The 20,825-nt window shown below is 40.4% G+C and overlaps 1 protein-coding gene across 34 annotated transcripts in view; it reads left to right on the top strand.

Moving 5' to 3' along the window:
* The first annotated feature begins 17,121 nt into the window (after nucleotides 1–17,121).
* The window catches only part of HEATR5A (HEAT repeat containing 5A), a 111,664-nt gene continuing 107,960 nt past the window's right edge, over nucleotides 17,122–20,825 (top strand). For 16 of the 34 annotated variants that reach the window (XM_072761349.1, XM_072761334.1, XM_026007674.2 and 13 more), the window contains exon 1: nucleotides 17,458–17,678. The gene's annotated coding sequence lies outside the window, so the exon portion shown is untranslated. Of the gene's footprint in view, nucleotides 17,679–17,776; nucleotides 18,416–20,825 lie in introns of those variants that run through there. The other 18 variants (XM_072761332.1, XM_072761329.1, XM_072761339.1 and 15 more) reach the window with 8 other exon arrangements.

The following is a 20,825-nucleotide window of genomic DNA, read 5'->3' as shown; positions in this document are numbered from 1 at the left end:
TGGAGTTGGGAAAGTAACTGTGGACTTTTTTAAAGGGGAGGCGGAGTTAGAGATTTTTAGGGAACATCTGACCATACTAGCAAAAATGTCATCCTTGACTCCAACTTAGAGAAATTGTTTACTTAGCTTAGTTCACACATAGATAAACTCAGGCATACTTTCTATGCAAGACATTCATTTTTGGTGTTTTTGGTTTTTTTTTTTTTTTCCTTTTTGGAAGGGGGCGGTGGGGAAGGGGCAGAGGGAAGAGAGAGAATCTTAAGTAGGCTCCAGGTCCAGCTAGTCCCACAACCCTGAAATCATGATCTCGTGACAGGAGCTGAAGTCAGAAGTCAAAGGCTTAACTGACTGAGCAAACCAGGCACCTCTCAAGGCATTCTTTTAATTTCCTGTGCAGCCCCAAGGTAAGTCTCTTAAGGAGTAGGTATGATGATCTTCAAAGTGTAGTTTGTTCAAAGCCTGGATTATTATATTTCCTCATTACGTTCAGGTAGTCCTCATGGCTAAGATTTCATAGTATACATGCTTGCCTTTTTAAAGGCAGATGTTGAAAATGTGCTTTTAACATTTGCTTAATACTGCACCATGGATAGTTGCTCTCCACTTAAAAGTTGTAGTTTTTAGAATCTGTGAGTCAGCAGGAATCAAGCTGAAAGCTGTGTGAAATACAAATTGTTTAAATATGACCCTTAATCTCAAGGAATTTACCATGTATTAGGGGACATAATAGACACAAATGTATTAGGTGGTATGTGATCAGTGCTATCTGGATGATGAACTACCTATGAACTATAGAGCAGCAGCAGATAGAGAAGATAATTCTGGCTGGAGGGTGAATCCCTGTTATTAACATAGGCATGGCAATTTGAGCTATCCCTTGAAGAACTACTAGAATTTCTATAGGCACAAGGGGTGAGGAAGGAGGCATTTCAAACTTTGGACTAATAGTAATATGTCATTGGAGGCAGGAAGACTTTTTTTTTTTTTTTTTTTAGTTGTATAGACATAAAGAGATTGGGACTGATTTAGAACATAACAATGGCTGTGAACATAGAAACTAACATAACTGGAGATGCTGAAAGGTGTTTGAAAACAAATACACTTCAAGGCAGCTGCCTGGTTGCAGTGTGGTAAAGGGAGGAATCAGAAATTAAAATTAAAATCTCTCATGTGGGTTACTAAAGAAGATGAATTCAGATTTTAATATATTGAGTTTAAGACACCTGAAGGTTTATCCAAGTGGAAATACCAAGCAGATTTGTTACTCAGGGCAGTGAGTACAGATTTAGAAGACTTATTTATGAAAGTGATAGTTGACACCCCAGAAATAGACAAGATTTAAATCATCCAATATTCACCTACTCTGGTTAAGTATAGAAGTACACTAAAAATAAAGGGCAATTTCTGTCCTCTTGGAGATTATAGCAACTGGTGTGTTAAGACAGTTAATTGGAACATGTAGAACTGGAGGTGCTAAAAGAGAGAAAAACAGCATCGTGGAGATTTGGAGATAGGAGAGATTTCATCTAGTTAGGGGAGCACTAATATTTCAGTATAATTTTGAAGATTAAGACATATGAGAAGGGAACCTGGGTGGCTCCATCCATGAAGCTCAGGTCATGATCTCCGGGTCTCCAGGTTCTGGGACCCTATAGGGCTCCCTGCTCAGTGAGGAGTCAGCTTCTCCCTCTGCCTCTAACCCTCTCTCTCTCTCTCATGTGCATGCACTCTCTCTCTCTCTCTCTCTCTCTCTCAAATAAATAAATAAATAAATAAATAACCTTTTTTAAAAAGCTGAACCTTGGAATGAGGTTCAGGCATTTCACTCAGTATTTTGTCATTTCATAGCTCTGTGATTCCTTAGTGATCCCAGTGTTCATAGTCCACCAGGTCCAGTCTGAGCTGTTGCCACTCTGCATTCCTTTTACATTGTTGATAATAACCTTCTTCCTTTTCTTATAAAAAAAAGTGACGTATTTTCTCAGGGTTCTGAATTGGCAAAAGTTAATGCAAGTTTTAAAGCTGTATTTAGTAAGGGAAGAGAAAACATTTGTCTTAAGCAACAATAAAATTTTGTGCCCTCAATCACCTTGGTGTTGGGTAGGATTTTTTCCATTATAAATCTGGGCCTAATTTTAGTTTCAGGCTGATTTCAGAATATTATTTTAAGTGTTGCTCAGTGTTCTTGCTATCATCTCATAAATAATAACGATGAGTGTCCATATCCTCCAACAATGGGTGGTTTTTAAAAATCTTTTTCTTTTCAGTGATATCACAAATTTGCTATTTGCTAAACTTTTCCAAAAATGCTATTGGTAGATTCCTAGTTACTGAGGTCAGAATAAAGTCCATCCAGTATATATTCCACATATTTGTGTTTATCCTAAAATACGTGTAGAAGGATAATAATGGCATATTAATTCCCATGTTTTCTCCTGTTTTTTCCTTGATTTTTCATTTAGAAATAAGATATTATGCAAGCATTTTAATGGTGAGCCACGGCTACCTTCAGTTTGATTAATATTTGAGATTATTGAATTAACCAGATACTTACTACTTAGTATATACAAAGCAGTGGTAGATATCATAAACAAACAGATATGTATATTGCAAGACACCAACCATTAATTTTACAATAGTGATTCATCCTGAATTACACAGTAATCAGTAGAAAAAAATATTGGATTTTAGCTCTCCTAGGAGTTATTTGTTGGATACAATCAGAATTCAAAAAGCATAGTCTTTTAAATAAGAATTTATTTAAAATCTGCTATAGGGGCGCCTGGGTGGCTCAGTTGTTGAGCATCTGCCTTTGGCTCAGGGCGTGATCCCAGGGTCCTGGGATCGAGTCCTGTATCAGGCTCCCCTCAGGGAGCCTGCTTTTCCCTCTGTCTATGTCTCTGCCTCTCTCTGTGTGTCTCTCATGAATAAAAAAATAAAATCTTAAAAAAAAAGACTCTTATACACACAGTTTTGGGAAATGCAAGGGATAAAAATATAAAATGTGTTCTTCTTTTGTAGGTTTGTATCTTTATATATTTCAGGAGACAGAGAATTAGGGGCAGGGAAAATAGATTTGGAAGGTAGGTGCATATACATGGTAGTTAAAGCCACCAAATATTATGGTGGCTTCTCAAAAAAAAAAAAAAATAGAGCTACCATATGATTTAGCAATCCCACTTCTGGGTATATATATCTAGAAGAATTGAAACCGGATTCTCAAAGAAATATTTGCACACCCATGTGCATAGCAGCATTATTAACAACAGCCAGGGCACCTGGATGGCTCAATCAGTTGAGTGTCCAACTCTTGATTTTGTCTCAGGTTGTGATCTCTCAGGGTCTTGGGATCGAGTCCCACATAGGGCACTGCTGGGCACAGAACCAGCTTGGGATTCTCTCTCTCCCTCTCCCTCTGCTCCTCCTCCTGCTCACATACATGCTCGCTCTATCTCTGTCTCAAATAAATAAATAAATCTTAAAAACAAAACCAACAACAATAACAATTAAAAAAAAAAAAACAGCCAAAAGGTAGAAGCAGCCCAAATGTCCATCAAAGGATGAGTGGAAAAGGGAGGTGGGTGGGAGGATAGGGTAACTGGGTGATGGGCATTAAGGAGGGCAGATGATGAGATGAGCACTGGAAGTTATATTATATGTTGGCAAATTGAATTTAAATAAAATATATATAGGGGCACGTGGATGGCTCAGTGGTTGAGCATCTGCCTTTGGCTCAGGGCATGATCCCGGAGTCCTGGGATGTATGTAGTCTTGCATCAGGCTTCCCCGCAGGGAGCCTCCTTCTCTCTCTGCCTATGTCTTTGCCTCTCTCTGTGTGTCTCTCATGAATAAATAAATCAAATCTTTATTTTGATTTATTTATTCATGAGAGACGGACAGAGAGGCAGAGACACAGGCAGAGGGAGAAGCAGGCTCCATGCAGGAAGCCCGACGTGGGACTCGATCCCGGGACTCCAGGATCACGTCCTGGGCCGAAGACAGGCACTAAACCACTGAGCCACCCAGGGATCCCCCCAAATCAAATCTTTAAAAATAAATAAGTAAAATATATATTTAAAAAAGGATGAATGAGTAAACAAAATTGGCATATACACGCAGTGGAATATTATTCAGCCCTAAAGAGAAAGGAATACATTTTAAATGCTACAACCTGGATAAACCCGAGGACATTATATTAAGTGAAATAAGCCAATCATGAAAAGAAAACTACTATATGATTCCACTTACATGAGATATGTAAAGTAGATTCATAGGGACAGAAGGTGGCATGATGGTTGCCAAGGGCTGGGGGGAGGAGGAAAAGGGAGTTGTTGTTTAATGAACATAGCATTTTAGTCACGCAAAAGGAAAAAGTTCTGGAGATCTGTCTCACAACAATCTGAGTATATTTAAACCACTGAACCATAAACTTAAAAAAAAAAAAAAAGTCACCAAAGTGGAGGACATTATCTAAGAGTGCATAGAAAAGATGTCAAGAAACAGCAGGAAGCTGAATATTTAAGAAACAAACAGATTAAGATGCCATCAAATAGCTAACAAAGAGTGGGAAGAGAGGAAGCAGAAAAACTAAGTATAATATCATGGAATTCAAGATAAGGGAAAAGTTCTATCCAAGTAGGTTGTAGTGAAACATAGCCAGTCCACTAGAGAAGACAAATGGGAAAAAAAAAATTTTTTTAAAGCTGTTGGAGAGGAACCGAGCAGCCCAGTGGATTGGGCATCTGCCTTCAGTTTGGGTCATAATCCAGGGCTCTTGGGATCAAGCCCCTGAGCAGGGATCCTGCTTCTTCCTCTCCCTCTGCCACTACCCCTGCTTGTGCTTTCTGTTAAATAAATCTTAAAAACAAAAAAATTTAAAAAGTAAAAGCTGTTGTTATTAACAATTAGAAGGTCACTAAACATTGTGAATACAGATTTCTTGGAATTAGGTAAGCCAAATAGCTTGAGGATTGAATAAGAATTAGGAAAATATAGTAAGTATAGATAACTCTTTCAAGGAAATTGAAGTTGAAGAGGCTCGAAGAGCTATAGTTTTGTATGAAAGCAGTATTAAGTTTTCTTTTTAAGATGCAGAAAATGTGAGCCTGTTTTTAAAGGAAGAAAAAGTAGGGGATGAAATTGAAAGGAAGAGAAGGGAGGCTTATGGAACAAAATCCCATATCAAAAGCATAGGTAGACAGATGTTTGTGGAAAACTTTTGGATCCTCTGAGATAAGAGGAAAAGATTGCTGAATGTAGGATGAAAAGGAGAGCTCTAGTGGAGTTCAGACATCATACCCTCTACTTTTGCTATAAAACATAAGACTTGATTATCTGGGAGAAAGGAAGATGGCACAGAATAATGGTTGAAGGACAGTAGTGCATGTTTGATAAAGCCACTTTAGGAGTTGGGTAAGTAAGCCAACCGGTTGAGGCTAGAAATCGTAAATAATGCAGCAAAGTAGAAAGCAGAGTTATATGAGCACTGGGTGTTATTCTGTATGTTGGCAAATTGAACACCAATAAAAAATGAATGTATTATTAAAAAAAAAAAAAGAAAGCAGAGTTATGTAATTCTCTTGGCAGTCCAAGAGCAGATCAGAAAAAGCAGATGGTAGGGTTAATCCACATTCAGGGGTTGGCAGAGAGACTGTATTAGGGTCATGTAGTAAAAGGAATTAGGAGTGCAAGTAAGAAAGTAGTTGAAACAACTGACCTCAGAAACCAAACTGGACAAGCAAAAGATAAAATGAGCAAGGAGCTAATGGATTAGGTGACAGAAGAGGTCAAGACTAGAAGGGGAAGTTCAAAGAAAGTTAGTGAAATATGGAAGGATTAGAGACTGGTCACAGTGTGAGATTTCTGAGGTAAAACCTTTAGAAGTCATAACAAGATGTAGGATGAGGAATGTGTAGCTGCAGTGGAAGTGTCAAGGACTTTAAAAGGTAGTGTGTTGGGAGGCGCCTGGGTGGCTCAGTCAATTAAGTGACCAACTCTGAATTTCAGCTCAGGTCATGATCTCAAGTTCATGGAATAGTGCCCGGAGTGGGGCTCTGTGCTCAGTATGGAGTCTGCGTGTCCCTCTCCCTCTGCTCCTGCCCCTGCTCATGCTATCTCTCACCCTAGCACTAAGACAAATGAATAAATAAAATCTTTCTAAAAATTTAAGAGGTAGTGTTTTGGATGACTATACCACCTTGACAATAAAGGTAACCCAGAATGATAAGACTCAGAACAGAGAGAAATATCCATAATACTGTGCCCATATGTTTAATCACTGTGAGATTATACTATGAAGGTCAGCAAAAGGCAGAGTTGAGGATGGGGAGAGAGTAATGTTTCAAGAAGATGAGAACTTCAGAGGACCACTGGAGAACTAGTCTGAAAATGCTAGAAGAGCCAGGAAATGACAGCTCCATTTCCTGACCTTGAAATAGGAATCACCTTCACTTAAAGGAAGCTGTGTGGTCTGGAGGAAGTTGGGTTTCCACTATGGCAGAGAGATCAAAAGATTAGGTACAGTGTTGAGCATATTTGCATGTGCTGAATCACCCTTTTGTATATCATCTTTGGAGAGATGTCCATTCAAATTATTTTTCCATTTTTTTAGTTAGGTTGTCTTTTTATTGTTGATTATAAGAGTTCTTTATATATTCTGGATACTAGACCCTTATCAGTAAACGATTTGCAAATAATTTTTTCGCATTTTGTGGGTTATCTTTATTTCCTTAATAATGAATAACAAAGGTTTTTAATTTTGATGAAGTCCAACTTATCTTTTTCTTTGGTTACTTATCCTTTAGGTGCCATCCCTAAGAATCCAGTGTATTTATAAATAGCTAAGCTTTTCACTTTCAAAAGTGTCCTGTAGACAACAAATTATATGGACAATCTATAAATAACAATCTCAAGGATAGGTAATTAGAAGCCCCTGGGCAGTGATTGAGTAAATACTGACTTATTTTATCCTTACCTCAGTATAGCCAATGCTATCATTTGGCTTCTTCCTAAAGGAAATCTTCCAGCAGTTGTAGTTGCCATTTTGTATACTTACTCAACAAATTTATGTTGAGTACCTACTATGTGTCAGGTACCCTTTCAAAAGGGGGAAAATAGCACCAGGAAATTGCAAAGAGAAAACTTTAAAAAATATCTTTCTTTCTTTTTGTCTTTCTGTCCTTTTTGTTTTATAAAAGCAATATAAACAATCACAAATATCAAAAAGATAAAAAGGCCTGTAATCTCATTGTTCAAATGAATAATTTTATCTGTTCTCTTATAATCTTTGTTCATAACCACACACATATTTTAACATGGTTCAGTTATAAAGGGATTTCAAATTTTGCTTTTGCTTTTTTATGGCTTAATATTTTACCATAAATAATAAGAAACTGTTTCTTAAGTTTTGATCTCAAGGAATGTAAGGGAGAGGAAGCAGACAAAAGGAGAAAATGTGTAAGTCAATAAGATATTATTAAGATGAGCAAGTACAGTCTATAAATGGATTTGTGCTCTGGTCTGTGAATGCTTATAGGTTGGCAAATTGAGTTCAAGAGTATATAATTCTATTCCATAGTATTAACATTTTTCTTTTTCTTCCTGATCTATGACTCCGGCTCCACTGATTACCATAATCATATTATACGGTTAATTTAATTTGAGTTATTGTTCATACTGGTCAGATAAATATTTTTGCATCTAGATATTCTCTCTAAGTTTGTAGCTAAGCAAGAAGTTTGACATTTAAACTAATTTTTGTTAGAATTTATTTCAAGAATAACATGTCCCAGGGGGCAGTCCGGGTGGTTCAGCGGTTTAGCACCTGCCTTCTGCCCAGGGCATGATCCCGGAGTCCCGGGATCGAGTCCCACACTGGGCTCCCTTTATGGAGCCTGCTTCTCCCTCTGCCTGTGTCTCTGCCTCATTCTCTCTCCCTCTCTCTGTCTCTCATGAATAAATGAACAAAGTCTTAAAAAAAAAAAAAAAAAGGTAAAGATGGCAAGTTAAAAAAAAAAAAAAAGAATAACATGTCCCAGAGACATTCATAGACATATTCATAAACATGATAAGAACTTTCATAAGTGTGTCATATTATACTGTATGTAGTTTGTCTTCACATGTGATAATTCAGTAGGAATACTATTTATCAATCAGGTAGAGTTTTGTCCTTTTACTGGGTGAGTACAATTTCTTGAGTTAGACAAATAATATTAGATTATGAATTTTACAACAAATTATTTGGATCTTAATATTATCATGTTATCTTGTATAGTTATTGTTTCAATATATTTATTTTTCATTTTTATTTTTTTAAAAGACTTATTTATTTATTCATGAGAGAAAGAGACACAGAGAGAGGCAGAGACACAGGCAGAGGGAGAAGCAGGCTCCATGCAGAGAGCCCGACCGGGGACTCTATCCGGGGTCTCCAGGATCAGGCCCTGGGCGGAAGGTGGCGCTAAAGCGCCGAGCCACCCCGGGCGGCCCTATTTCATTTTTAAGTAATTATCTGTCATCAGGTTTTATATTCACGTTTCTAACTGATGAATAAGGTTTTGGTAGGATGCCTTATATGCTATTTATAAAGGATGAAATATCCCTAAATGAAAGCACTAAATTATTCTCTTAAGTTACCTGTGTACAGGTAAACAGTTTACTTGTCTAAAGAGCATGTAGCTAAAGTCAACAGTCTGTGTAATATTTAGTAACATAGCCCCCCTCTTCAGTCCTAGTTCTGGCTTGACCTATCTCATTCCTTGGGTTTGGGCTCATTTTAGAACCAGACTGCTAATGACATTAAATTTTGTTCCTTCACCTTGATAGATTAACTACATGATTAATTTGGCTTATGATGGTGCTTCCTGTGGTTCCCATAAGGAACTTTCTGGCAGGGAAAAATTGACAAGCTGACCAAGGACTCTCATCTAATTCCTTTCAGCCCCATTTTTATTGATTCCCCACAGACACCTCCTCCCCTCTTCCTGGAATCTGCTCTGGATTCCATCATCCAGAACATTCTTTCCCTGGCCACTGAAGGTTTCTTGCTGCCCAGTCCTCCCCCTTACCATAGAAACCTTCCTGTCCTGCTGCTCATTCTTTCAGGGTCACATCTTCCCTATCTTCCAAGGTGAAACTGTAATAAAGGAATAAGCCAGAAGAGAGCTCCAGGATTTTCTGTCCCACCCCAGGTAAGAGAATCTTGACATCAACCTCCTGAAGTCTCTTTATTTAGCTTATGAAAGCCAGAAGAATGATTCTAATCATGAGATTTTAAAGCCAGAAATGAATTGAAAATGAGTATCGTGGTAAACTATAGAGTCATTTTAGGTCCTCTTTACTCCTTGCCAATTACACCTACCTACAAACAGGAAATAGCAGTTTTTTCCTTTCCCCTCAGGTCCATGTAACTAAATACTAGCAATATTATAACCAGGAACTGATGTTTATATGGCCATTGGTAATAAAATGACTATGAATGCAAATTTGATGTGCCATATGTATATGGCTTTATTTAGACATGCAACAGTTGAAAGAAAAACAAATAAGTGAAAATGATTGTCATTTGAAAGTAGTAGGATTATGTTTTTGTTTCCTTGAGTTTTAAAAAGTTGTATTTTCGGGGATCCCTGGGTGGCTCAGCAGTTTAGCACCTGCCTTTGGCCCAGGGCATAATCCTGGAGACTTGAGATCAAGTCCCACATCAGGCTCCCTGCATGGAGCCTGCTTCTCCCTCTGCCTGTGTCTCTGCCTCTCCCCTCCCCGTGTCTTTCATGAATAAATAAATAAAAATCTTTTTAAAAATAAATAAATAAAAATAAAAAGTTGTATTTTCAAGTTATGTGAATAATATTTTAAAATAAACATGACCACATGTATAAAAGAAAGACTTCTAAAAGTGCTGTTTAGTTTAACATATATATATATATATGAACATATATGGTAATATGATAACATGAAAAAGATATCAGAAAAGGATTCAGAAGGATTTTCTGTCTTATTTATGGAATCTTGTTCCAAACATGAACAAATCACCTAGCTATGCCGGGCTTTTGTTTCATTTCTTGCAAATAATAGCTATTCTATTTACTTTGAAGGGGTTTTTGTAAGAATAACAGTAGACTATTTGAATTTTAAAATGGGAAGAGATCTTAGAAACCTAATATGCATACTTATTTTCCAGAAGAGGAAATTTAAGCCCAAAGAGATTAAATGGCTTGCTTATAAAATAGATGGCAGCAACTTTGGAACAAAACCATAAAGTTTAAGCACATGTAAAACACAATATTTCTTAATCTGATTGGAGAATGAGGAATTAGAAGGGACTTTCAATGTCCTAGTCAAGCATGAACATAATTGCAGTTGTTTCTTATGTAGAGTGTTATTGAATGTGTAGTTGCAGACTACATTTATTCAATATTCCTGCTTAGAAGCACTAGCCCTGAGATTAGCTGCTTCTTTCAAGATTAGATGGTCTACCATTACTTACTTTCCATCATAGATCAAGATCTATGTTGTGCTATAAGTAGCACTTCTTGGCTGAATATTTTTAGTAGTAGTTTACCAACTGAAGACATTTCTATCCATGGCCAAAAGTTCTTATTAGAAATTTAGTGCTAGGGTGGCTCAGCTGGTTGGGCTCCCAAGTCTTGATTTTAGCTCAGGTCATGGCCTCTGGGTCGTGAGATCGAGTCCAATGTCAGCTCCACACTCAGTGTGGAGTTGGCTCGAGGATTCTCTCTCTCCCTCTCCTTTTGCCCCTCTTACCAGCTCATGTACCCTCTCTCTCACACATTCTCTTTCTCTCTAAATAAATAAATACATCTTAAAAAAAAAAAAGGAAATTTAGTGTTAACATCTGTCACACAGGGATGCCTGGATGGCTCAGTCGGTTAAGTGACCAACTCTTGATTTTGGGACCCATCATGATCTCAGGATCCTGGGATCAAGCCTTGCATTGGGCTCCACACTCAGCAGAGAGTCTGTTTAGAATTCTGTATCTCGGGATCCCTGGGTGGCGCAGCGGTTTGGCGCCTGCCTTTGGCCCGGGGCGCGATCCTGGAGACCCGGGATCGAATCCCACGTCGGGCTCCCGGTGCATGGAGCCTGCTTCTCCCTCTGCCTGTATCTCTGCCCCTCTCTCTCTGTGACTATCATAAATAAATAAAAATAAATCTTTAAAAAAAAAAAAAAAGAAAAGAATTCTGTATCTCCCTCTCCTCCTCCCCCCACTTGCATGCTCTTTCTCTTTCTCTCTCTAAAAATAAATAAATCTCTTTTTTTAAGATTTTATTTATTCATTCATGAGAGACAGAAACAGAGACATAGACAGAGGAAGAAGCAGACTCCCGATGGGGGAGCCTATTGTGGGACTCGATCCCAGAACCCTGGGATAAAGCCCTGAGCCAAAGGCAGACATTCAACCACTGAGCAATCCAGGCATCCCTAGAAATAAATAAATCTTTAAAAGAGAAAAAGAAAAAAGCTGTCACTGATTACAGCAAACTCAGCAGTACATTGATGGATAATGCTTGATAGACCAAAAAGTAGAAAGCTGTATCACAAAGAGCAAGCAGATCTTTTGTTGGCATGAGGTATCAGTGTCATTTCAGGCTTAAATTATATTGAAACTGACAGAGTGGAAGCTGTGCCTGACCTATGTGTTTTCTGACATGAGCTTGCCACATGTGCACTCCAGTCTCCTTGATGGTTTCATCAACACTGAGCAACCTGACATGACTGAGTGGATCACTAATAACAAACTTCCAGAGCTGTATTTCCCAAAGTCTGCTCTGAAGGAACACTAGTTCTCACAGATACTAGTATGTATTCCTTAAAAAAATATTATATTCCATTGTCAAATAAACTTGGGAAACATTGCATGAAATGCAGCCTACTAATATACATGATGACTTTCTAGAAGATGGCTATATTGACAGAGTGTTTCTCAAATTTAAAATGCCTGTTTAAAGGAACACCTATTAACCTTTGAAGAATTATAATCAAGAGCAGGACCTTAGAGTTCCATGGGTGCACTGGAGTACCATTGTTTAGATAATACTGTTCAACTATCATTGAATTTTATAATCTCAGAGGTAGAGGCAATCTTAAAGGTAATCTATTATCTTCAGTTTCCCAAATCTATGCTGGTTGAAACCTGGAGTCATTGTATCAAATGTGTTGAACCTGGAGATAAGCAAGGTATCACATAGCCAGTCAAATCAGTAACTACTGGTTTACTTTGTAATTTTTACATACATCATTAAATACCAACATTCTATTTTGGTAATATACTTCATTTATTGGTGGGGAAGTTGTTCCTTATAAAAAGCCAAGAAAAGGTAATATAATTCACTATACTGGTGAGTATTTTAAAAAATAGAAAATATATACAGTTATCCATTGCTTCAACAAATACAGGATGAGAGGCTTCTGTGTGCCAAACAGAGACATCAACAGTAACAAACTGGAATAAGTTGTGACAGAGAAATAAGGTAAATGCCTCATAGTGCTAGCTATCATTTGACAATGGGCCACATGCTAGTTATTTCTATTGTATCCTGAACCTTCAGAACACCTCAGAGAGGGAGATGTTATTCTCATTTTTTTAAAAAAGATTTTATTTATTTATTCATAAGAGACACAGAGACAGGCAGAGACACAGGCAGAGGGAGGAACAGGCTCCATGCAGGGAGCCTGATGTGGGACTCGATCCTGGGACCCCAGGATCATGCCCTGGGCCAACGGCAGGCACTAAACCACTGAGCCACCCAGGTGTCCCTATTCTCATTTTAAAGGGAGGAAACTGAGTTTCAAAGATATGAAGTGGTTTTCCCTAGGTCATGCCTACTAAGTAGTGGAAGTAGAATTTGAACACAAGTCACCCTGTGGACTTCAAAACTGTGTTTTTTTCTGCTAATTATAATATAGCTTCCTTCTTCTATATTGTGACTCAGAATCTCAATATGGGACAGAAAAAAGTAAAATAGAAGTTGAAAGGTGGAACACATTTGTGTTTGGTTAAAACTAAACTGATTGTCTTTCAGAGTTCTATCTTTGTTCTCTTTATTTCCTCTTTTATCATGTCAGCTGTCACCGCCATATGGAAAAGTTCTTAACTAGAACTCTGGTTCTGACCCCTCCTCAAAGCTCTAATCCTACATTTCTCCTTGGATGCTTCACTCAAATGTGATATGTTTAAATTAAATGTATTACTTTCCCCTCCAAACTGACTCCTTTTTATAATTTAATTCTCTTTGTCATCTAAGCCAAAGTTTAGAGTCATCTTTGAATCCTCTGTAAAACTAGTAGTTGGACTCTAAAATTCTTGTGTCATTATTTTTGTACTTCATAGTCAGCTAAAATGAATTACTTTCTCTGCTTTGGGCCCGCTCAAATTATTTTCCAGTTTTTTCAATATCTAATGCAGTATATACATCCTATTCATTTATTCTTATGCATTCTTCAAAGCCCATTTTATTTATTTATTTTTAAAACTTGTATTTATTTCTTTTTAAAATATTTTATTTATTTATTTGAGAGAGAGAGAGAGAGCATGAGTAGGGGTAGAGGCAAAGGGAGAGGGAGAAGCAGATTCCCTGCTAAGTGCAGAACCTAATGCAGAGCTCAATCCCAGAACCCTAGGATCATGACCTGAGCTGAAGTCAGCTGCTTAGCCCACTGAGCCACCCAGGTTCCCCTTTTAAAATTTTTTAAAAATGGGATCCCTGGGTGGCCCAGCGGTTTGGCGCCTGCCTTTGGCCCAGGGCGGGATCCTGGAGACCCGGGATCGAGTCCCACGTCAGGCTCCCGGTGCATGGAGCCTGCTTCTCCCTCTGCCTGTGTCTCTGCCTCTCTCTCTCTCTCTGTGACTATCATAAATAAATTTTTAAAAATTTAAAAAAAGGGATCCCTAGGTGGCGCAGCGGTTTAGCGCCTGCCTTTGGCCCAGGGCGCGATCCTGGAGACCCGGGATCGAATCCCACGTCGGGCTCCCGGTGCATGGAGCCTGCTTCTCCCTCTGCCTGTGTCTCTGCCTCTCTATCTCTCTGTGACTATCATAAATAAATACAAAAAAAAAAAAAATTAAAAAAAAATTAAAAAAATATTTTATTTACTCATTTATTTTGAGAGAGAGAGCTTAGGAGGAGGGGCAGAGGGAGAAGGAGAGAGAGAATCCCAAGCAGACTACACATTGAGCTTGGAGCCCAACACTGGGCTTGATCTCTGGACCCTGAGATCATGACCTGAACCAAAATCAAGAGTGAGACACTTAACCAACTGAACCACCCAGGCACCCCCAAAGCCCATTTTAAATGTCGTCTTTTTCTTAAAACCCTCCATGAGCCTCCCAACAGAACTTTCCAGTAGTTGCTCTCTCCTTTAGGATCTAAAATTCTTTTATACCTTTCTCAGGGTACTCTATAGTACCCAAAGTGAGTGTGTCTCTATCTGTGTTTGTGTGTGTCTACATATATCAAGTAGAGTAAATAAAGAGGATGCCTAAGGGAATGCTTAGCAAGAGATGGAGCCCGAGCTAGGTGGTGAGGGCTCATGGACTAGGCTCTGGCACAGGGTTTGGGAGCTGGCGTTAGGAAAGGAGAAAGTGGGGGGTGGCTGGTGGTGGCTTATTTTGGAGTTTCAGAACCATAATGGGATAAGGGTGGCATCCTCCAAACAGAGATGGCAGCTATGGGTGACCACTTAAATATAGAGGAGGTATTTAAAAAGTAAATATCTGAAGGATAATAGGATCCAGGTTTCTCTCTGTGGGAGAAAGGAGTAACAAATATGGGAGGAAACTAGAATACGCTGTGTGATGCAGGATTGGAGGTATTACTGCAAACATATGGTGTTTCAATATATATGTTAGATAAATAAATAGAGCTGTAAATATGTGTGAGTATACATTTATAGTTACATATATAGATGCACTGTATGAGTGTATAAATATTCCCTAGTCACATCCACTAAGTCAGCCTGAACAATGATACCACAATAGCAGTGAGCACACCTGGTGCTTCTAAATACCATTCTCCACTGAAAGGAATCAGGGCTCCTGGATAAATGGCTGCATCTAGGGTTGGGCAAGGAGAGCCTAGAATATCCTACTGTGCCAGAAAATAAGGGAGTGCTCAAAGAATGATGGAAGTGTGTCAAAGGGCACAGAATAGTAAAATATTAATGAGAGTATGGATGGTGGGTATATGGTATATAAAATGCTTTCATATTTTCTGTATCTTAAAAAATGTTTCACAAAAGAATTTAAAACACACAAAGACACAGAAACTAGCACGAATAGGGCTCCCCCCAGACCAAACTCAGGACAACTTGAACATCAAAATAAATAATGATAGAAACAGATTATAACCCATTTAATAGGAAACTCTGATCTTATACTGATATAAATAAATTAAAGTTTTGCTGAGGAAATATTTATGTAATTTCAAAAAATCTTCTCCCCCCAAAATGCTTATTAATTACAAACAGGAAAGAAATAACTTTATAGTGGAGAAGCCTGGCAGACACCACTTTATTAAAATAAATATCAATAATGAGACTAATTAGGGATGCCTGGGTGGCTCAGCAGTTTAGTGCCTGCCTTCAGCCCAGGGCGTGATCCTGGAGCCCCTGGATCAAGTCCCATATCGGGCTCCCTGTATGGAGCCTGCTTCTCCCTCTGCCTGTGTCTCTGCCTCTCTCTCTGTCTCTCTTTCGCTCTCTCTGTCTCTCATGAATACATAAGTAAAATCTTGAAAAAAAAATAATGAGACTAATTAAAATGTGCCACTTGATAGGATGCGATTGTTACCAAACTCAAACTTGTTGGTGCACCTGATGCATATAAGCCAACACCTTAGACACTAATTTTGAAGCAGTACTTTACTATCAGAAGGGCAGCCAAAGGAGAAGGCAGGAAATTATTCCCAAGGCTGCTGTATCCCGTTAAGCCTAGAGACAGCTTATGTACGTTTGGGGAAGGAGGTGAATACATGAGAGGAAGGTGAAGGATTTCTTGACACCTTGAAGGGAGTGGAACTTGAAACAACGTAGAAGAATGCATTCTTCTGGACAATGAGGTACCATTTGGTACTGTTAAGATCAGGTATGTCAGATAATTTCAAGACAAATGTTATTGTTGAGTCCCCATTAGGTTTCTAAAATCAGTGGGTAAACAGAGAGTAGTAGTGGAAAAACCAAAGTTAATGATTGATAAGAGGTACATAAGACATAATTAAGGAATAAAACAGTATGTACAGCTAATAATGCAACTAATACAACTATAGCTCTGCTTATGCTTTCAAAACAGGTTGAGGAACCAAGCATCTGGCTCACAATGAGAAGAACACAGCATCACTTCTGTGACAGTCCTGTCATAGACACTTAACATGTCTAATCATAAGTATACATCAGAGATGGAAAGTGAAAGCCATTCTGCAAAATAATTGGCCAGGAATTTTGAAAAGTGTCAAGGACATGAAACTCAAGGAAAGACTGAGGATTGAAGGCAACTAAAGATACATGACAAGTAAACACAATGCTTGATTCTGAACTGAATCCTTTTACCATAAAAAACGTTTTTGGGGGAGATCCCTGGGTGGCTCAGCGGTTCAGCGCCTGCCTTCCGCCCAGGGCGCGATCCTGGAGACCCGGGGTCGAATCCCACATTGGGCTCCCTGCATGGAGCCTGCTTCTCCCTCTGCCTGTGTCTCTGCCTCTCTCTCTATGTCTATCATAAATAAATAAAATCATCCTTAAGAATTTTATTTAAAAAAACGTGTTTGGGACATTGACCAAACGTAATGTATCCCATAAACGTTTTGGTCTTGGTAGATAGTGACTACATAGTTGAGGATGCTTAATTAGTAAGACCCACACACTGAAGTATTTAGGGACAATGTGGCATCGTGTCAGCAAATCGCAAATGGTTCAGAAAAAATGTTCTTTGCAACATTATCGAAATCTTGAGACTGTTTCAAAACTGAAAATCATATTCAAAACGCTGAGTATACTGGAAAAACGCTCTTGACTTGGAGCCAAGTGGCTATGAGTCCCAATTCCACCGGCGACTCCGTGTGTGACCTTGAGTAAGGCGCTCTGTCAGGCCCCAGAGTCTCAGGCTCTAAAACAAGGAGTATAGCAAGTAACAAGGCCCTCTAGGGTCCCTTCCATGGCTAACATGACACCACCCACACCCACAGCACTCACTGCCTGAATTTCTTCAGGCTCCAGTTATATCTTGGCTTTCAGACGCCCCACTGCCGCCCCTAGGGATTCTGGCTGGCGATGACACAACAGACAAAAATAGTTGTGGCCAAGATCTCCCGACTGCAAAGCCACTGCCCTGGCCTCGATCAACTCGGGCAGCTCCGTCCCCAGCTCCGTCCCCCATCGCTCTTTCGGCGGTGGAGCAGTCACGTCTGCCAGAGTGGGTGCTCGATGGCTCGGCGGCCGGCTGCAGGGGCCTAGGATCGGCCGCGCGGCGCAGGGCGGGCTTCCAATCGCTGGCTCCCGCCGCGCTCGCGGCTCCGAGCTGCCCGGCTCCGCCCCGCGCGCGCCCCTCCCGTCGCGCTGCCTCGCAGTCGCCGCCGCCGGCGAGCCTCGGCGCTGCCCCGCTGCGCTGTGGAGGCTGTAACGTGGCAGGACTGGGAGCGAGGCTGAGCCGTGGGGGACCCCAGGAGGTGAGCAGCCGGGGACCCGGGGGGTGCAGACGCTGCGGCGCGAGGGGGCGGTGGCCGGGCTGCCTGCCCACTAGGAGGGACCTCACGCCGGGGCCTGCGCTGTGAGATGGGCGGCTTGGGGGTCCCCAGGGTGATCGCGGCTGCGAAGTGGGTGAGGCAGCTGGGACCCTGGGTGCGGGAACGAACGGGTGGAGGGATCAGGTGTCGTGGCCGAAGGGGCCGGAACCCGCCGCGGAGGGGCTCAGTTGCGGCGCGGGGACGGCCGGATGGCCGGCGCGGCAGGTCCTCCTCGCCGGGCTCGGGGAGAGTCTGGTTGTACCCGAGCCCAACAGGTAGGCGTGGACTCTGCCCGGCGGCGGCAGCCGGCTCTCCCTGCGTGCGGGGAAGGTCGGGAGGTCGGGCCCGCCCAAGTGGCGCCCGTGGCGCCCGGGTCGGTCAGGAGCGGGGCCCCAGCCCGGGCTCCGCGCGAGGCTCTCGGAGCGCCGCACCTCACCCTCACGGCGGGCTCGCAGAAGCGCTCTGGGGACGGAGCGGATATCGCCTTCCGCCGGACTGTTCCGGTCCTCTCAGGGAGAGAAAGCCCTTGCTGGAGTGGCATTTGCGCGGTGTGAGGAGACATTTCCTCGTATCCGCACTCGCCAGCCGAACGTCATTTCGAGGGACTGTGAAGTGTTCGGAAACTTTATAAAAGTGCTTTCTGGTACTGACTGATCACAGTAATGTATACCTCTGGCGAGGTAAGAGGTTTTCCTAACTGTCAAGTCAGATAATAGAAGCCAAATGATGAGCTCCTTCCTTAGAGATCATGGTTGTACGTTACTCTTCTGTGCGCTCACTTATTCAGGTGCTCAGCACCTTTTGTGTGTAGGCTTCGCACCCTGAAGGAACTCACAGCCTAGAGGAAACGTTGAAGGCAGCCGGGGAGAGTGCCCACAAGTACTGTTGACAAGTTTTGGAGATAATCTAGTGAGGCTGAAGTGTGAGGAAAGCAGAAGTCTCCTAAGAGCTGAGCATTCAGATGGATGGGGAGAGAAGACTTACCTTGTTTCACTTCCCACATGTTTTAGAAAATGTGTCTTTGATAAGGTCATTTTAGATCACTGATGAAGCTGAGACTTATATTTTAATAGCCTTACTTTTTTTTTTCTTTAATAAAATGGGTAAGCCGTCAAGGTTTATATAACAAGAATAGTGACAGTTGGAAAAAGTACTGGAGGTTGGATTTGTCTTAAAATGCAGTTATTTTATATAGATAGCAGTAATATAGGAAAAAAGACTTCTGACCTGACAAGTCAGGAGACCTGAATTTAAGTACTTTGTTTTTAAGCAGTGCATCTGTCTTCAGGAAGGGGAATGAGGCCATGTATGACTTTTATGACCCTTTCTTAATTATCTTATGAATAGAATGAAGATTAAACTGGATTTCTTTTTTAAAGATTTTATTTATTCATGAGAGACACAGAGAGAGGCAGAGACACAGGCAGAGGGAGAAGCAGGGTCCCCGAGGGAGCCCTATGCGGGACCCATGAGGGATCACACCCTGAGCCAAAGGCAGGCACTCACCCACTGAGCCACCCAGGCGGCCTAAGACTGGATTTGTTTAGGCCCCTTACTATTCTAAAATTCTTTTTGTTCTAAATCTTGGGTAACTAGTTTAATGACCTCTGCATTAAAAAGAGAGAGAGAGAGAGAGAGAGAGAAATAACTTTTTTGGAGTATGTATCCTGAATCGCTTATCTTAAAACCATGGTATGGTTCTAATTTCACTAAATACAATGTTTTATATGTATACTTTTTCAGTAACTTAGTTGTACTTATTACCTGGATAAAGCTTCTCTGTCAGTAAATATATAACAGCATCTATTCATATGCTTTTGTGTTTGTATAGTATCTATATGATGAATATATACATATTTTTGTGTATGGACCCAAAATATACCTCATTTATTTAGTACATTTTTTATGTAAGTAAAATTATCAGAAAGTTGAAATTACCTATTGAAACACCAGGAAAAAAATTTTTCTTCAATATTTTGGGAGGAGATCTGAAAAGAAAAGAAAGAAAAACATATATGTATAAAGTCCTTTCATCTTAATTCTAATGTTCAGAAGACTCTGGAAGGTTTTTTTTTTTTTTTTTAACTCATTTGGCAGCAAAGTATAACATGAACTGACATGAAGCTATTTATAGTCATTGTTTAATCCCACCTTATGCCAGTGTGTTTTATCTTTTGCTGCAGAAATATCAATGAATTTGGTTGATGGAATGCTGCCTCAGACTGTCCTGCAGGTTAGAGGTACTAGATGGTATGTTCAGTGTATTACTTGGGCAGGGCCATAAGGGTGGCAGCCAGAAGGCAGAGTAATAATGGAGTTGTTCCAGGGAAACTATACTTACAAAGTTAGGAGCCTAGCTGGGCATCTGGCAAGGAATAAGAAGCAGTGTCTGTCAATAAAAGCCCTCCGGTAGACCTCCAAGAAGGTAAAAATGTAGCTAAATTCTAGGCCGGGTATTCCACCGGATATGTTGTAAATTAGAAGTGGGAGCCATGAGGAATAGCCAAGATGTCAGAGGATGGTGTGGATTAAGACTGCTTCTGTGAATGCTGAACCTGATTAAGAGTCACAAACATAATTTAATTTAAATTTATTTATTTATTTATTTATTTATTTATTTATTTATATTTTTAAAGATTTTATTTATTTACTCATGAGAGACAGAAAGAGAGAGAGGGAAGCAGAGACACAGGCAGAGGGAGGAGCAGGCCCCAGGCAGGGAGCCCTATGTGGGACCCGATCCCCGGACCCCAGGATCATGCCCTGGGCCAAACGCAGGCGCCAAACTGCCGAACCACCCAGGGATCCCTGAATTTAAATTTTAAAACTAAAAAAATTAATTTAAATTTTTAAAAAAGGGTCACAAACAGTTTGAAGGGGAAAAAGAGGGGAGATTCTAAGGCAAGTGGGGTCTAATGGCTAAACTAAGAAGTCCTAGGTGACAGATTGCATGTACAGCAAATAAAAAGATACAGTTATTGGAAAATTGGGCAAGAATTCTTGGCCTCTGCTGCCCTGGAGGAATAATAGCATCTTGTGCACTTTGCTCTTGTACTTAGCAGTCTCATGCTGCCCTGCTTTTTAAAATGT

This window comes from Vulpes vulpes, chromosome 6 (assembly GCF_048418805.1).
Source record: "Vulpes vulpes isolate BD-2025 chromosome 6, VulVul3, whole genome shotgun sequence".
NCBI lineage: Eukaryota > Metazoa > Chordata > Mammalia > Carnivora > Canidae > Vulpes > Vulpes vulpes.
The sequence above is the reverse complement of the archived record's forward strand: the minus strand, read 5'-3'. Positions and strand labels throughout refer to the sequence as shown.